Source organism: Microcebus murinus, chromosome 14, assembly GCF_040939455.1.
Source record: "Microcebus murinus isolate Inina chromosome 14, M.murinus_Inina_mat1.0, whole genome shotgun sequence".
Lineage (NCBI taxonomy): Eukaryota > Metazoa > Chordata > Mammalia > Primates > Cheirogaleidae > Microcebus > Microcebus murinus.
This window is the reverse complement of record NC_134117.1, coordinates 17,199,625-17,212,883: the sequence shown is the minus strand read 5'-3', so window position 1 is coordinate 17,212,883 and position 13,259 is coordinate 17,199,625. Positions and strand designations below refer to the sequence as shown.

Here is a 13,259-nt window from a genome sequence, read left to right as displayed (position 1 = left end):
CATAGATTTTCTTTGGTTCTGAATACGTACAGTATTTTATGCCTGGAGATCTTATTGATATAATAGATGGAAGGCCAAACTTTGGCCTTACTTTGATATTGGCTCTGTATTACGTTTGACCTGTTTCCTTTAGCAGATGATAAATGCCCTTAAAACAAGGACCTTTTCAATATTAATAAATAACTCCCTCAAGTAGCATGGGTAGAGGAGAAAGCTCTATGAGTGGAGCTTTGTCTTTGGAAAGTTGTATGCTCTTGCGCTAATTGTTTAAGCTCTGATGACAGTATAGCCTTGAACTTCAGAACAAGGGCACAGGAATTCTTTGGTTTAAATATCAGCTTAGTCTCCATTTACTACCATGTTTCCCTGAAAATAAGACAGGGTCTTATGTTTATTTTTCCTTAAGAAGATACCCTAGGGCTTATTTTCAGGGAATGTGTTATTTTTTTTTTTTAAGTAGGGTACAACAACCTACATTTATTCAAATATAGTTAAGTCGTCGTCTTCTGGGACATCATCATAACTCTCCAAACCCCGAATTCCATCCTGAATTTCTTGTGACTCTATTTCCTTTAGAACCATTGGTCCCAATCTCTCATGTCGAGCAATAGAGCTCTCATGGGACAGATGAGAAGGGCTGCTCGTCTTCTTTCCCGCTCCGCGATGAAATGCATGGGTTGTGCAGATATGCTGCGTAGCCACGCCAATCACTAGGTCTTATTTTCCGAGTAGGGCTTATAGTGCGCAAATGCTTAGAAATCCTGCTAGGGCTTATTTTATGGGTAGGTCTTATTTTCAGGGAAACACGGTATTTGTACAACTTTGGGAAAGTAAACATTATCTCTTGAAGTCTCAGTTTTCTCATCTATACAATGGACATAATACTGTATCTAACTTATATGGCTGCTGTGACGATAAATAATGTGTGCAAACTTGTTTGCACAGGTCCTGGCACAGGTTGCGCACTCAATAAATGTTAGCTGTTAGCCACTATTCTCTGAACCCCTGTTTCCTCACTGGAGGAAGCACTGGAGGTGGCTTCCGATGGTGTGGTGGGGAGGGGTGTTCTCTGGAGTCCGGTCACCTAGGTGTGACACTTGGCTCTACCAGCTTACAAAGTTCTGTACCTGTGGGTGCTCCAGTCTCCTAGTTTCCTCAGATTTTTGAAATGATGACTATAAAGTCCTTGACATGGTGCCTGATAACAGGCATAATAAATAATAAATCCTGCCATGCCTAGTCCATGATATTATTTGGGACCAAATCAAAATGGGCAGAAGGTAAAAACACATTGCAAACTGTGTCACACAATTGGTGTTTGTGTTATTATTAGGCAATGCAGATGCAAACAAACAAACATCTAATGCAGACTTGGGCATTGAGTGAGTAGGTGGCTAGTGGAAATGAGTTAAAAATAATCATTAAAACAGGAAGATTTTCTACTTGGCACCAGATATATACCCTCATCCTGCCCCCTGTGAACATTCTTGTTTGCATTTCTTTGCAAAGGACTCAGTGTACACCCCTGTTCCACTCGGGGATGCCTCTCCTAGGGGCTGTCTCCATGGCCTGGGAAGCTGAGCAGCTCCCTCTCTCTTGCCTTCAATCATTAGGCTTCTTGCCTCCCTGTCCACGTGGTTGTTGAACCAGTGGCCCTGCTCTTAGCTTGGTTGCATTAGTATCACTAGAGAGAAGCTTTAGAGAGCATCTGCAAAACGGGAAGTGATCTGTTATCTCTCTAGCCCGACTCATTTTTCACTTAAAGAAAGAGCAGAGTGAAACATATTTCTCTCTGATGTCTTTGTTTTCCTGTCAATAAAAATCTTGTTTGCTGCCTGGCTGGGCAGGGTTTTACATTGGCACACTCATGTGGCCAATCCTGTCTCTCTTCCTTTATTAACCCTGGTTGGGTATTGCAGAGTCGATGTGTTGCTGAATCTTCAAGATCAGAGCTCTGGGGTACAGTCAACAATCCAGGGCTACTTGTCCCATGAGGAACTGTGAAGGACACTGAGAAGCACTGGAGGTGGCTTCCGATGGTGTGGTGGTGAGGGGTGTTCTCTGGAGTCGGGTCACCTAGGTGTGACGCTTGGCTCTACCAGCTTACACAGTTCTGTGCCTGTGGATGCTCCAGTCTCCCAGTTTCCTCAGATTGTTGAAATGATGACTATAAAGTCCTTGACATGGTGCCTGCAAAGAAGTAAGTGTGCAGTTTTAGCATAATGTTGATAATGATGATTCAGTGTTCACGGAGGATTATAAAGCACCTACCATGTGCCAAGAACTGTTTTGAGTGCTTGAAATGTACGAGGTAGTAGAACAAAAATCCCTGTTCTCGTGGGATGCTTACATGGTGGGGATAAAGATAATGATGATGATGAAGAAGATGATGATGATATGGAAGTGGTCTTTGAAGTCTTATTGGGGGAAAATGAAACAAATCCCCATGTAGCCATGGCCTTACCCTGGGATATCTGTGGCCCAATAAACTTTCCCTACTGTACTGTGAGACCCTTGAGGGGACAGAGAATGCTCCATTCATCTCCAGGCCTCTGCTGCCTGGTTTTCTGAGTATATTAATGCAGTCCTTGCATTAACTTTTCAATCATATGATAGGGGGCAGCCTATCATGGGTAAGGTGGGTGACTCATGAGGGCCCCATTAAACCGAGAAAATATGCTAGGGGTATTGTAAAGCAGACCTCATTCATTCATTTATTCAGTCATTCATTCCTTCAGAAATATTTCTTGAGCATCTAGGAGGTGGCAGGGACTGTGCCAAGCACTGTAAGGGCCACAGAGATGCACGAGGCATGGTTCCTGGTCACACTTCACCACAACCAGCATCACACATCAGTGGCTACTTCCCTAAGGTCATTGTGCAATATCTCATGCCTCCACTTCCTGTCTTCATCCCTTCTCCTGCCATGGAGAACTCTCCCTTAGGGAGCAAGGCAGGGGCTGCTGCTGCTGGAAGTGTGGATTGGCAGAGAACCACCCTGCTGGAACACAGAGCAAGGAAAACTGAGGGAAATCACCCTGTCCCCCTATCTGACTGGGAATGCTAATAATAACAGTATTAGCCGCATCAATATCTCTAGAGGTGAAAATCAATTACAGGAACAACTGACCTATAATTCAGTGAGACATGTTCCACTGCCACGTCAATACCTCCTACAGTAGATGCTCTGAGAGTTTGTCGTGAATGACAAGCGAATGTCGGTGTTGCAGTGATTTAAGGACTAGCTGGTTCACCTTTAGATACAGGATTTATATCACAACCGACTCCTGGTGTTACCTTGTCAAGGTCTTTGTTAAAAGTAGGAAGAGGTCTCTGTGATGGAGATAACCCCAAGAGTGATGAGTATGTGGGGAGGAGGAGGAGGAAGTCAAGGAGGAAGAGGGTGACACTATCACTTTGGTAATACTGTCTATTCTGTAAGCAGTTTTTCTTTGTGGTTCTCTAAACAACCCAGTAGAGAGTGGGAGGGAGAGGGATGTGCCTCTTAGCTTCAGTTATCTCATCTGTAAAATGAAGCAAGAAACTTGCCCGAGGTCTCAAAACTGGCAAGTGTCAAAGAGGAGTCTAAACCCAGGTCTTCTGACTCCAAGTTTAGTGTCTTTCACATGACAGCATCCAGCTTAGTGCTTGGGACAGGTACTGCAGTGAAGAGCTGTGGATGAGTAGACTGTTCTCCAGAGCGCTAGTTCCGCAGAATGTCAAAGGCGTTACGCATACATACGAAGGTGTCCCTGTCAAATCAATCAGGGAACTGCTGGCATGAGGAAAGTCACAGGCGCTTCCTTACTGCAAGACTTCTCAGTGCCTTTTGTAGGCTCACCTAAGGAATGACTCCTTGTGACAATTCAAGTCGGGGAGAGAGGACACAGTGGCTTTTATTATGGACTAATTCCTTCATGGACTACCTTGAAAGGACTAGTTTTATAGGAAATACACTCACTTGAGGAAACTTTGCTTTAATTTGAAATTCGATCAGAAGGACATCCTGTGATCCAAGGAAGACAATGGGAGGATGGCAGCCCAATGTGTCCCCAGCAGGGCCACGGTCACACCTGGCCCTCATTCTTGTGCAGGTTCGTCCACCTGAGGTCTAACATCCCAGTAGATGGGCACTGACCTGCAGGTGGGGAGGTTCTGCCACCACCCACAGATGTGACCTTAGGCAAGTCACCTCCCCCTCTCGGGCTCCCTTCCTCTCTTATAAAGGGAATGGTTTGAATAATTCCCAAGGCTCATTCTAACCCCGTAACATATAATTCCAGTTTCTAGGCCAATTGGTTTTACACCAGTGGCTCTTACACAGGTGCACAAGACTCACCAGGCACCATGGTAACATGCAGATTTCTGAGTCCCAGCCCCAGACATTGCAATTCACTAGATTTAGGGCGAAGCTTGGGAATCTGTACTTGTAACCACAATGTCAGGTGATTTTGGCATGAAAGCCTATCTACACTAGGACCAAGGGAGATTTATTCAGACCCAGTGAGGACCACAGAGGGGCCCCTGGACATATGACAGATGGAGGCACTGGGACTTAGACACCAGGTGCTTGCAGGTGTACACGCCCAGCTCACTGCCTGCCTCCCTAAGAGTCAGCCATTCTCTAGCCTACAGCTGCGTCTTAAGTGGGCTTTGTTCTCCTTTTATTCATCTCAACTTGGTAATTATTCACTAACAGCCCTCTTGAGGGAACAGGGAAGAATTCCTTTGTTTATCTGCAATCCACCACCTATTTATTAAAAAGTATTAAGAAACCCCCAGGCACTGTGTCACACATTCAAGTGTGGACTCTGGAAATACTACCACAGTGGTAAAATCCATTTACAATCTGCTTACATGCTGTTTTGCAATGTTGGGTTCTAGAAGAGAAGTTGGCCCTTTTAGCAAACTTTTCCTGCTAACCTGAGAGTTACATAATTCCAAGCTCTGTTCGGAGGCAAGACGCCAAAAAGCTCTGGTGGCTGAAAGAACAATTGTTTTCTAATTTCACTTCAAACCAGACATGGATAAGGAACTTTAAAATTAAGGGAGATTTTCAAGTGAACATAAATTACTGTAGTAATCAAATATAAGTTATTAAAAAAAAGTTCAGGGATATGAAGTAGGACTGAGAATATGAGAGTATTGAAATTCTTTTCCTACAGGGGAAACTGGCAGAGAAAGTTCTGATTATAAGAAGTTCTTAATAGAGGTTCTCACTCCTGAAACCAAGATGGTTATCCTACCCCAGTTTTTATAGCTCCCAGAGGCAGAAGCAATAGAAACAAATAGAGTAGACAGGACTATGCTTTGTAGTTTCTTGTGCTTATTTTCTAGATACCTGTATCCCTATTGTATACATATTTTTTCTCATTCTTTTCATATAACATTATAACACAAGTTGCTACAAATCCTTGTAACGTAACATATAATGGCTGCATTTTTACCGATTGCACAAACATGCTATGTAGTTTAACCATTGCCTTCTTGTTGGACATTTTGGTTGTTTCCATTTTTTTCTCTCTTATGGAAAAAAATATTGTTATGAATTCTCAATGCATAAAGATTTTTCCATATTTAGGATTATCCTGTTAGGAGAGATTGGAATGTAGATCAAGTTCTAGCTCCACAGCAGAGTAAATTGCCCTCAGTTTTTCTTTACTTTCTCAAAATGCTAGAAAGATTTTGAAGCCAAGATTGTCTGAAGTCAAATATCGGGAAGGGCCTGACTTCAATGTAAAGATTTATGAAAAGGAAATAAAAATCTAAGCAAGTCTAGATATAAAATCAGAATGCTATTAACTACTACCTGATAATATTTATGGTTTAATAAGAAAACTACAAACTCAGTTCTATATGTTTAATTCTTAAAACATTCTTCTACATGTGTCATCTTTTCATTCATTTATTAGAAAGTATCTTAGATGAAATAGTCACTGAACTGTTTGCTAGAAAGTCTAATTCGTGGTGGTAGCAGTGAAATATTAATAGTCACTTTACGCATTAGATATGAAAGTACTTTGAAACAAGAAATTTAGCATGTTGTTATTACTACCCATTAGGAGAGTTGTTTAGCTATTTTTATCATTGTTCAGACAGAAGAACCAAAGCACAGGCTGGTAGAGGGATTTGTCTAAGTTCACAAGGCAAGTAGAGGCAGCACTGAACCTGGGGCCATGTTTTCCAATTCCTGGGCCTGTGATGAGTAGGGATACTCCATCACAACAAACTAAACCAGTCTTCATTCTTCCATTTGTCTCTGGGTAGAAAAAATAACACAGCAATTGTATCTGGGAGAAGGTCAATATCTAGACTCTGAGAGTAAAGAGATGAAAAACAGTTGTTCTCTGATCTCAGGAAGTTAGATTATAATGGGAGACACATGAATGCAATGGAGTCCCTTCAATCTGTTTAGGTATAACTCTGTTATACCTAAATACAGTAAAATGCTGAGGGCACATGGGGGGATACCAGGGAAGATTTCACCAAGGCAGGGACATTTGAATTATCCTGGAAAGAAAAACATGAGTTTATAAGACAAGAAATAGGTATATATTTTAGGGAAAAATATTCAAAGTGGAGGGCAAGAGGCATAAACAAAGAAACATAAGACAGCCAAGGCATGGGCTCTTCTTGGTTTGGTGATATAAATTCAGTGCCCCAGGAAAAAAATTTTTTTCTAATGTGGCAGTCAACATGTTAGCACCAGCCTAGTAACTCTCTATGCCTGGTTAGCCTCAAACATGTGTCACCTCAGTTCCCTCATTTGGGAAAATGAACCAGCAGAGCTACTGTGCAGAGTGACTGTGGGAAAACAGTGGTGCTATGGGAATAGACTCACTCTGCAAAACACAAGGCATCTTCACGTGCATGACTTTGCCTGGGTAGGGGCAGGGAGTGGGCGCTGGGGCAGTGGTTAGGATGAGTAAGACCAGGGTGGAGGGGAAGTCAGGAATTTAATTTTCTGCAGCCTAGAGCATGGTAGAACCTATAGGAACATTTCCGTATCTTTCCTAAGGATCACCCTGCCCTGGGAAAGGACTTGAATGGTCCCACAGAGAAATTAGACCCTTTTCCTGTTCCCCATTAGGAAATAGGAAAACACTTCTTTGACATCACCAAAGAAGTGGACTCTTTGGGGAAAGGAAGTGAATTGGTCACCCTAATCGTCAGTTCTATTCCAGCAGGGTCGGTGAGAGGACAGTCTTAGAATCCACTTCATGGGGCCAGAACAGAGACTGTTTCCTGAGCTGATAGCCTGAGAGCAAGCAGGACACCACAGGTGGCTTAAGAGAATCCATACCCCATTGTAATTGGAATCACATACGTTGACTATGCAATTCTTTTTCTTTTTGTCAATATAATTTCAACTGGGAGAGGGAGCATGGTGGAGCAGAAAGAGGATGAAGAGTCTGGATTTAATATCTGGGTTTACTGTCTGGTCTAATCCCTCCTCTGCCATTTATAAACTGAGTGAACTCAATTTCCTCATGTGCAAAATGGGCATATGTTGGGATTAGAACCAGACATACATCATGTTTTTCTCCCTCTCCAAGTAAAAATCAGAATCAAATACGAAATAGACATGACCCAAGTTGGGGGAGGGTTGTTGTCAATATTAGTTAAGTAACTGGCCCATTTAGATTTGGTAGTGCAGCCTGGATCTATGGCCAAATGTAATCCCTAATATTGTACCTTTTCCAAGGACTAAACCAAATTCATGCAAAGTAGCTGGACAACCATAGACACCTTCCTTCCCCTAAAGGCCACTCTTGGCAACAAAGAAGAGGACAGAAGGGATCAGACCACTTCCAAAATAAAAAGAGGTGAATGAACAAAACAGGAGCCTCACATCTTAAACCCATAGAACAAGAACACTGGGCCAGTGGATGTGCAGACCCTTGGCACCTCACCAACCGGAAAAAGGAAGCGACTCCCTGGGGGAAGAGAGGCCGCAGGGCTCTGTGACAGAAACCCCTCCTGGAAACAGGAGGGCAGAGGAAGAACTTCAATCAGACTCTGCTGCCTTAGATGGTCGGTGAAAGAGTTCAATGGGATCAACAAAACGCAACACCAATCTGCAAGCCAGTGAAGGTTCGTGTTTATTTTTTTTCCTTCTTTTTTCTCTATCCTTCAACCCACTTTAGAAAATGAAAAAGGCCAAGTTCCTTGGAGTTCCCCTGAGACATTCCCTGGGGCAGCACTGCCTACCTCAGTCTGAGGCCATGGCAAGTTGGACGACCACACACTCCGGGTGGCCGGGGACATGCTGGGCTAACTGCTGCTGTCCCTGTGTCCTGTCCAGGTCAGCATGGCCTGGATAGGAGACTCCCATAACTTACCCAGCCACCCTCTTTCCAGCAGAAGATTTTAAGCAGGCAAACATAGCAAATTCTCTTCTCTCTGTTTCCAAATCACTACTGTTCCTTGCCTCTTCTCGCAATCCTTCTCAGCCTCCTTTGCTGGATCCTCTTAAATAAAGGCCAACATTTCCCAGGTCTGACTCCTTTCTCTTTTCTTCTTTCCTTCTGTGTGTCAACTTTTCCAACCATGAATATGCCAACCTCCAAACCGCCCTTTCCTTCCCTGACTTTTCAACTTCCAACTTCCATCTCCAGCTGCTGAGAAAAAGCTCCAAAGCATGTCCCAAAGCTAAACTTGCACCAAAATACGGTCATGGTCACTGTTTGGTGATTTGCTGCCAGTCTGATCCACTATAGCTTTCTGAATCCCAACGAAACCATTCCAACTGAGAAGTATGCTCAGCAAATGGATGCGATGCACTGAAAACTGCAACACCTGCAGCCAGTATTGGTCAACAGAAAGGGCCCAATTCTCCATGACAACGCTGACCACATGTCACACAACCAACACTTCAAAAGTCGAATGAAGTGGGCTATGAAGTTTTGCCTCATCCGCCACATTTGCCTGACTTCTAGCCAAGCAACTACCACTTCTTCAAGCATCTTGACAACTCTTTGCAGAGAAAATGCTTCCACAACCAGCAGGATTATTTATTTTGAGCAAAATGTGTTGATTGCAATGGTTCCTATTTTGACTATTAAAGACGTGTTTGAGCCTAGTTATAATGATTTAAAATTCACGGTCCAAAACTGCAATTACTTTTGCTCCAGCCTAATACAAGTATCGACCTCCTCTAGTGTACACTTACCCATGGTTAAGATCGTTTGCCAAAATCTATTTCTCTCCTTCTCTGTCTCTCTATTTATGTCTGTTTTTGCCCATCCAGGTTTCTGTAACAGAATACTGTAGATTGAGTGGCTTATAAAAAAACATGTATTTATTTCTTATAGTTCTGAAGGCTGGGAGTGTCCAAGAGCAAGGTACTGGCCAGTTTGGTGTCTGGGGAGGACCTGCTTGCTAGTTCATTTTTCCTGGGTCCTCATGTGGTGGCAGAAGGGCAAGGCAGCCCTGTGGGATCTTTTCTGTAAGGTCACCAGTCCCATTCATGAGGGCTCTGCCCCCATGACCTACACTTCCAATAGGTTCCATCTCCAAATACCATCACATTGTGGGGTGGATTTCAACAGTGAATTTCAAGGCAACACAAATATTCAGTCTATGGCTCTCTCTTTCTCTCTCCTCTCCCTTTTCACACCCACACCAAACTTGCAAACTTGTCCTGACCCTCTTCATCCAGCACTGAGTCCAGACTTCTTAGAGTGGCCTACAGCCCTCTAGTGCTCCATCCCCATTTCCTTGTACTCACCCATCCACCCTCCAAGCCTTAAAGTCTGGATGTTTGGGTCAAGAGAAAACTCTCAAGACTCGGAATTGTGGTTTACTGGAAATGCATTCAGACCTGTCCTAGCCCTTCTAGGATCAGATCTCTGTCTCCCAGCCTTACTTGGGGCAAAGTGGCACAGTGTGAAAAGTATGGGATTTGGACTTTAAAGACCCAAGTGTGAATCATGGTTCTGCCATTCATTGGCTGTGGGACCGTGACAAATCACTAATCTCCAAGTCTCAGCATCCTCATTGGTGAAATGTGTTGGTTCCCTCACGACCTCGCAGAGCCATGGTGAAGACCATTTAAGCCAATATATGTGAAAGCTTCGTAAAATCTTAACTAGTCACATGTACGTGTTATGTGTTATTGTCACTTCTATCCTTTGAAGGGGCTGGATTGAAGATCTTTACGGGAGCCATCCCTTCATTTATTTACCTATTTGATCTATTTATTAAGTCCTTCCTGTGTGCTAGGTACTGATTTGGTTGGCATTCTAGTTTGCATGATCCAAAGAAAATTTGGAAAAGAGTTAACAGCAACCAAAAGCAGATGGAGGAGGAGAACAGGTATGTGGATTCTGTCACTGACCAAAGCAAGGAATCAGTGGGGTTTCCATTGTTACTGCTTTTCAGATATTCAGAAGTATTCTCAACATCTTTGAGGTAGCAATGAGGCCCACAACCGCAGTGAGGTGGCAAGTTTGTGATCACTCCAAATCCTCCAAATACAGACATGTAAAAATATCCACATTCACCCTGTGAGTTGTTACCTGTGAGAGACAGGCGTGTTGAGAGCTGTGAGAGAAGTTGAGTCAGGAGCTGGAACCACCCACCGGCCCTAGCTTTCCACCTGATGGGGACGCCAAGCCGGGCTCCACCGCTGCAGAGCCCCTGTCCACGGGGCTCAAAGGCCTCCTGGCCACAAGTGCGACCTTCCCACTCAGATTTAAGTGAGGGTTCTGGGGGGAGTTGGGGTCAGAGGTTGGGATAAAGGATGGGGCATGGGGCTGAGCCACTTTAGAGATAACAAACCAGGGGAGTTCCTGTTCATGCGGATACATTTTTGTACTTCGCTAATTTTTTTTAAATGAATGAAAGCCAACTACCTTCAGCAAATATGATGCTCTACTTGCATATCTTGACAAGGCAATTTGAATATACACAGGCCAAGAATTCAGTGAATAACCCTATGCATTCTGTGCACTATGAGAAATAGATCAATGTAACACAAAAATATATTTTATCAAAAATAAAATAAATCATGGATGAAATTCCCCTGTTCCTCCTATGTGACTTCAGTGTAGGAGAAAGGTGTCCACCTGGAATTGCATGCAGGATGATTAATAAAACTTTTAAATTTTATTTTTAATGACTATATTTTTCTTTTCTCACTTTCAGTTTGAAAATGCTTGAAACACAGAATATTTGATGTGGAGGTAAGAAGTAAGGATTTAGTTTGGTTTGAAATCTACATTGTAGATTCCTTGGCATTGGCACTTGAAGGATTAAAGACCTGAAATCTGCATTATCTTGTGGGAGAATAAATGGTTTAACAACTTTGCAAATTAATAGAATAAATTTATTTTTTGATTATATAGAGGGTTCCTCAATTGACTGATTTTTAAAAAAGAAAAGAAAAAGAAATCTCAAACCACCTATAGATGTAGGCAGACAGGTAGACTTTGGACTCTCTGAACTTTATTTTAATACCTTGTTATTCAATGTATGATATGAGAACCAGCTCCTTCAAATCACCAAGGAATTTGTTGGAAATGCTGACATTTAGCACCACCACCCCAGACCTTCTGAACCATAATCTGCATTTAACAAAACACCCAGGTGATCATATATATGCTACAGTTTCCACAGCTTTAGTGCTTGAGTTCTCAGTGTTGAGTTTAGGGGTCAATACTAAACTAGATACTTCACTAGACCTCTGGAGTCACAAGGAGAGAGACAGCTGATGCTCTGGCTGATGGGTAGTTCCCAAGCATGTGGGAGACATACATCTGTGAGTGACCAGCTGTCCTTTTATATAAATGGCTGCCTCTGGGCCAACACTGCAGGTGAAACAGAGCATCTGACTTACAGGACAAGGGGCATATCTTTAGAAAGAAAACAATCATCCAAAAAAGAGGAGGATGAAGAAATATCATCCATATCTGTTTTTCATTATCAAAATAATATTTCTGTTTTGCATGCTTTCTAGACTCCTTGGGGTATTCTGTTGCCACTCTGAGGTTTCCTTTTTTTCTTTTTACATATTTGGAAGCAATTTAATAGAAATGTTGCTGCATGGGAATAAAAATATTTTTCTCACAAAATGTTCCCATTCAATAAGTTGCCACATATTTTTGTTCCATATGGTGCTTCATAAACTAACAGCATCTGTAGGCAATGCAATTGACATAGCAGAAGAGTAGATTTATACGTTTAAAGTGGCTATAGAAATCTACATATACAATTTTTTTTTGCTTTAGACAAAAGATAATCACAGTTCAAATTTTTTTTTAAAAAAGTGATGTTAAACAGGAGCTCATGCCAAATTCCTTAAAAAGACCATAGAGAAGGTAAATGAACTTCTCCATTCATTTATTCATCTAGCAATTACTGATCTTTTACTCAGGAGTACAAAGATGAATGAAACCTTGTCCACAGCACTGAGGAACTCACCCTCTAGTGGGACAGAAAGAAAGAAGCTGTGGCAGTGTGATGAGAAATTTGGGGGAGTAAGCATGGGTGCTCTGGGATAACACAGTAGGGGTTCTTAGTGAGGCTGATTGGTGGAGTAGGAGCTGAGAGACATATTCCCAGAAAAGGTAACCCATGGGTAGAATGCTTTAAAAAGCAAGTCATGGCTGAATAATTTTAGGATCCACACTAAACTAGATGCTTCACTAGACCTCTAGAGTCACAAGGAGAGAGATAGCTGATACTTTGACTGGTAGGTCAGTTCCTAAGCACATGGGGGGCATACATCTGTGAGTGACCAACTTTCTTCAGATCTCTGCTTTGTATCAGTGAAGTCCTCTCTGACTGTCTGTATCAAGACCAATAGTCTCCTGAAACCCCTGCCCTCCCTATCTCTTCACCCTGTTTTGTTTCCTCCATAGCACTTGTTACCATGCAGGGTAGCCAAGATAGCTCTAATAATCCCTAGATTCTGGTATGCCCTTATGTTGTCCCCTCCCACATTTGATCAGTTATGACCAATAGAACTTGACAGAAGCGATGGCATGTCACTTCCAAGATTAGGTTATGAGTGATACCATGGCTTCTACCTTATTAATCTCTTTCTCATAATCATTCACTCTGGGGAAGCCAGTTGCCAAGTGATGAGCAGGTCTCTGGAGAGGTCTACATGGCAAGGAACAGAGCCTTGTGATAATGCCACTTGATTTAACTGGGAAGCAGATTCTCCAGCCCCAGATGAACCTTCAGATGAGACCGCAGGCCTAGCTCACAGCTTCACTACAAACTCATGAGAAACCTTAAGGCAGCATCACCCT

General features: G+C 42.7%; 1 long non-coding RNA gene across 1 annotated transcript in view; it reads left to right on the top strand.

The window, feature by feature from the left end:
• LOC105875012 (uncharacterized) overlaps positions 1 to 11,198 on the top strand; it is a 62,083-nt gene extending 50,885 nt beyond the window's left edge. The window contains exons 2-3 of the long non-coding RNA XR_001155762.2: positions 10,225 to 10,317; positions 11,149 to 11,198. This is a non-coding gene — a long non-coding RNA (uncharacterized LOC105875012). The remainder of the gene's footprint in view (positions 1 to 10,224; positions 10,318 to 11,148) is intronic.
• The last annotated feature ends 2,061 nt before the right edge of the window (positions 11,199 to 13,259 follow it).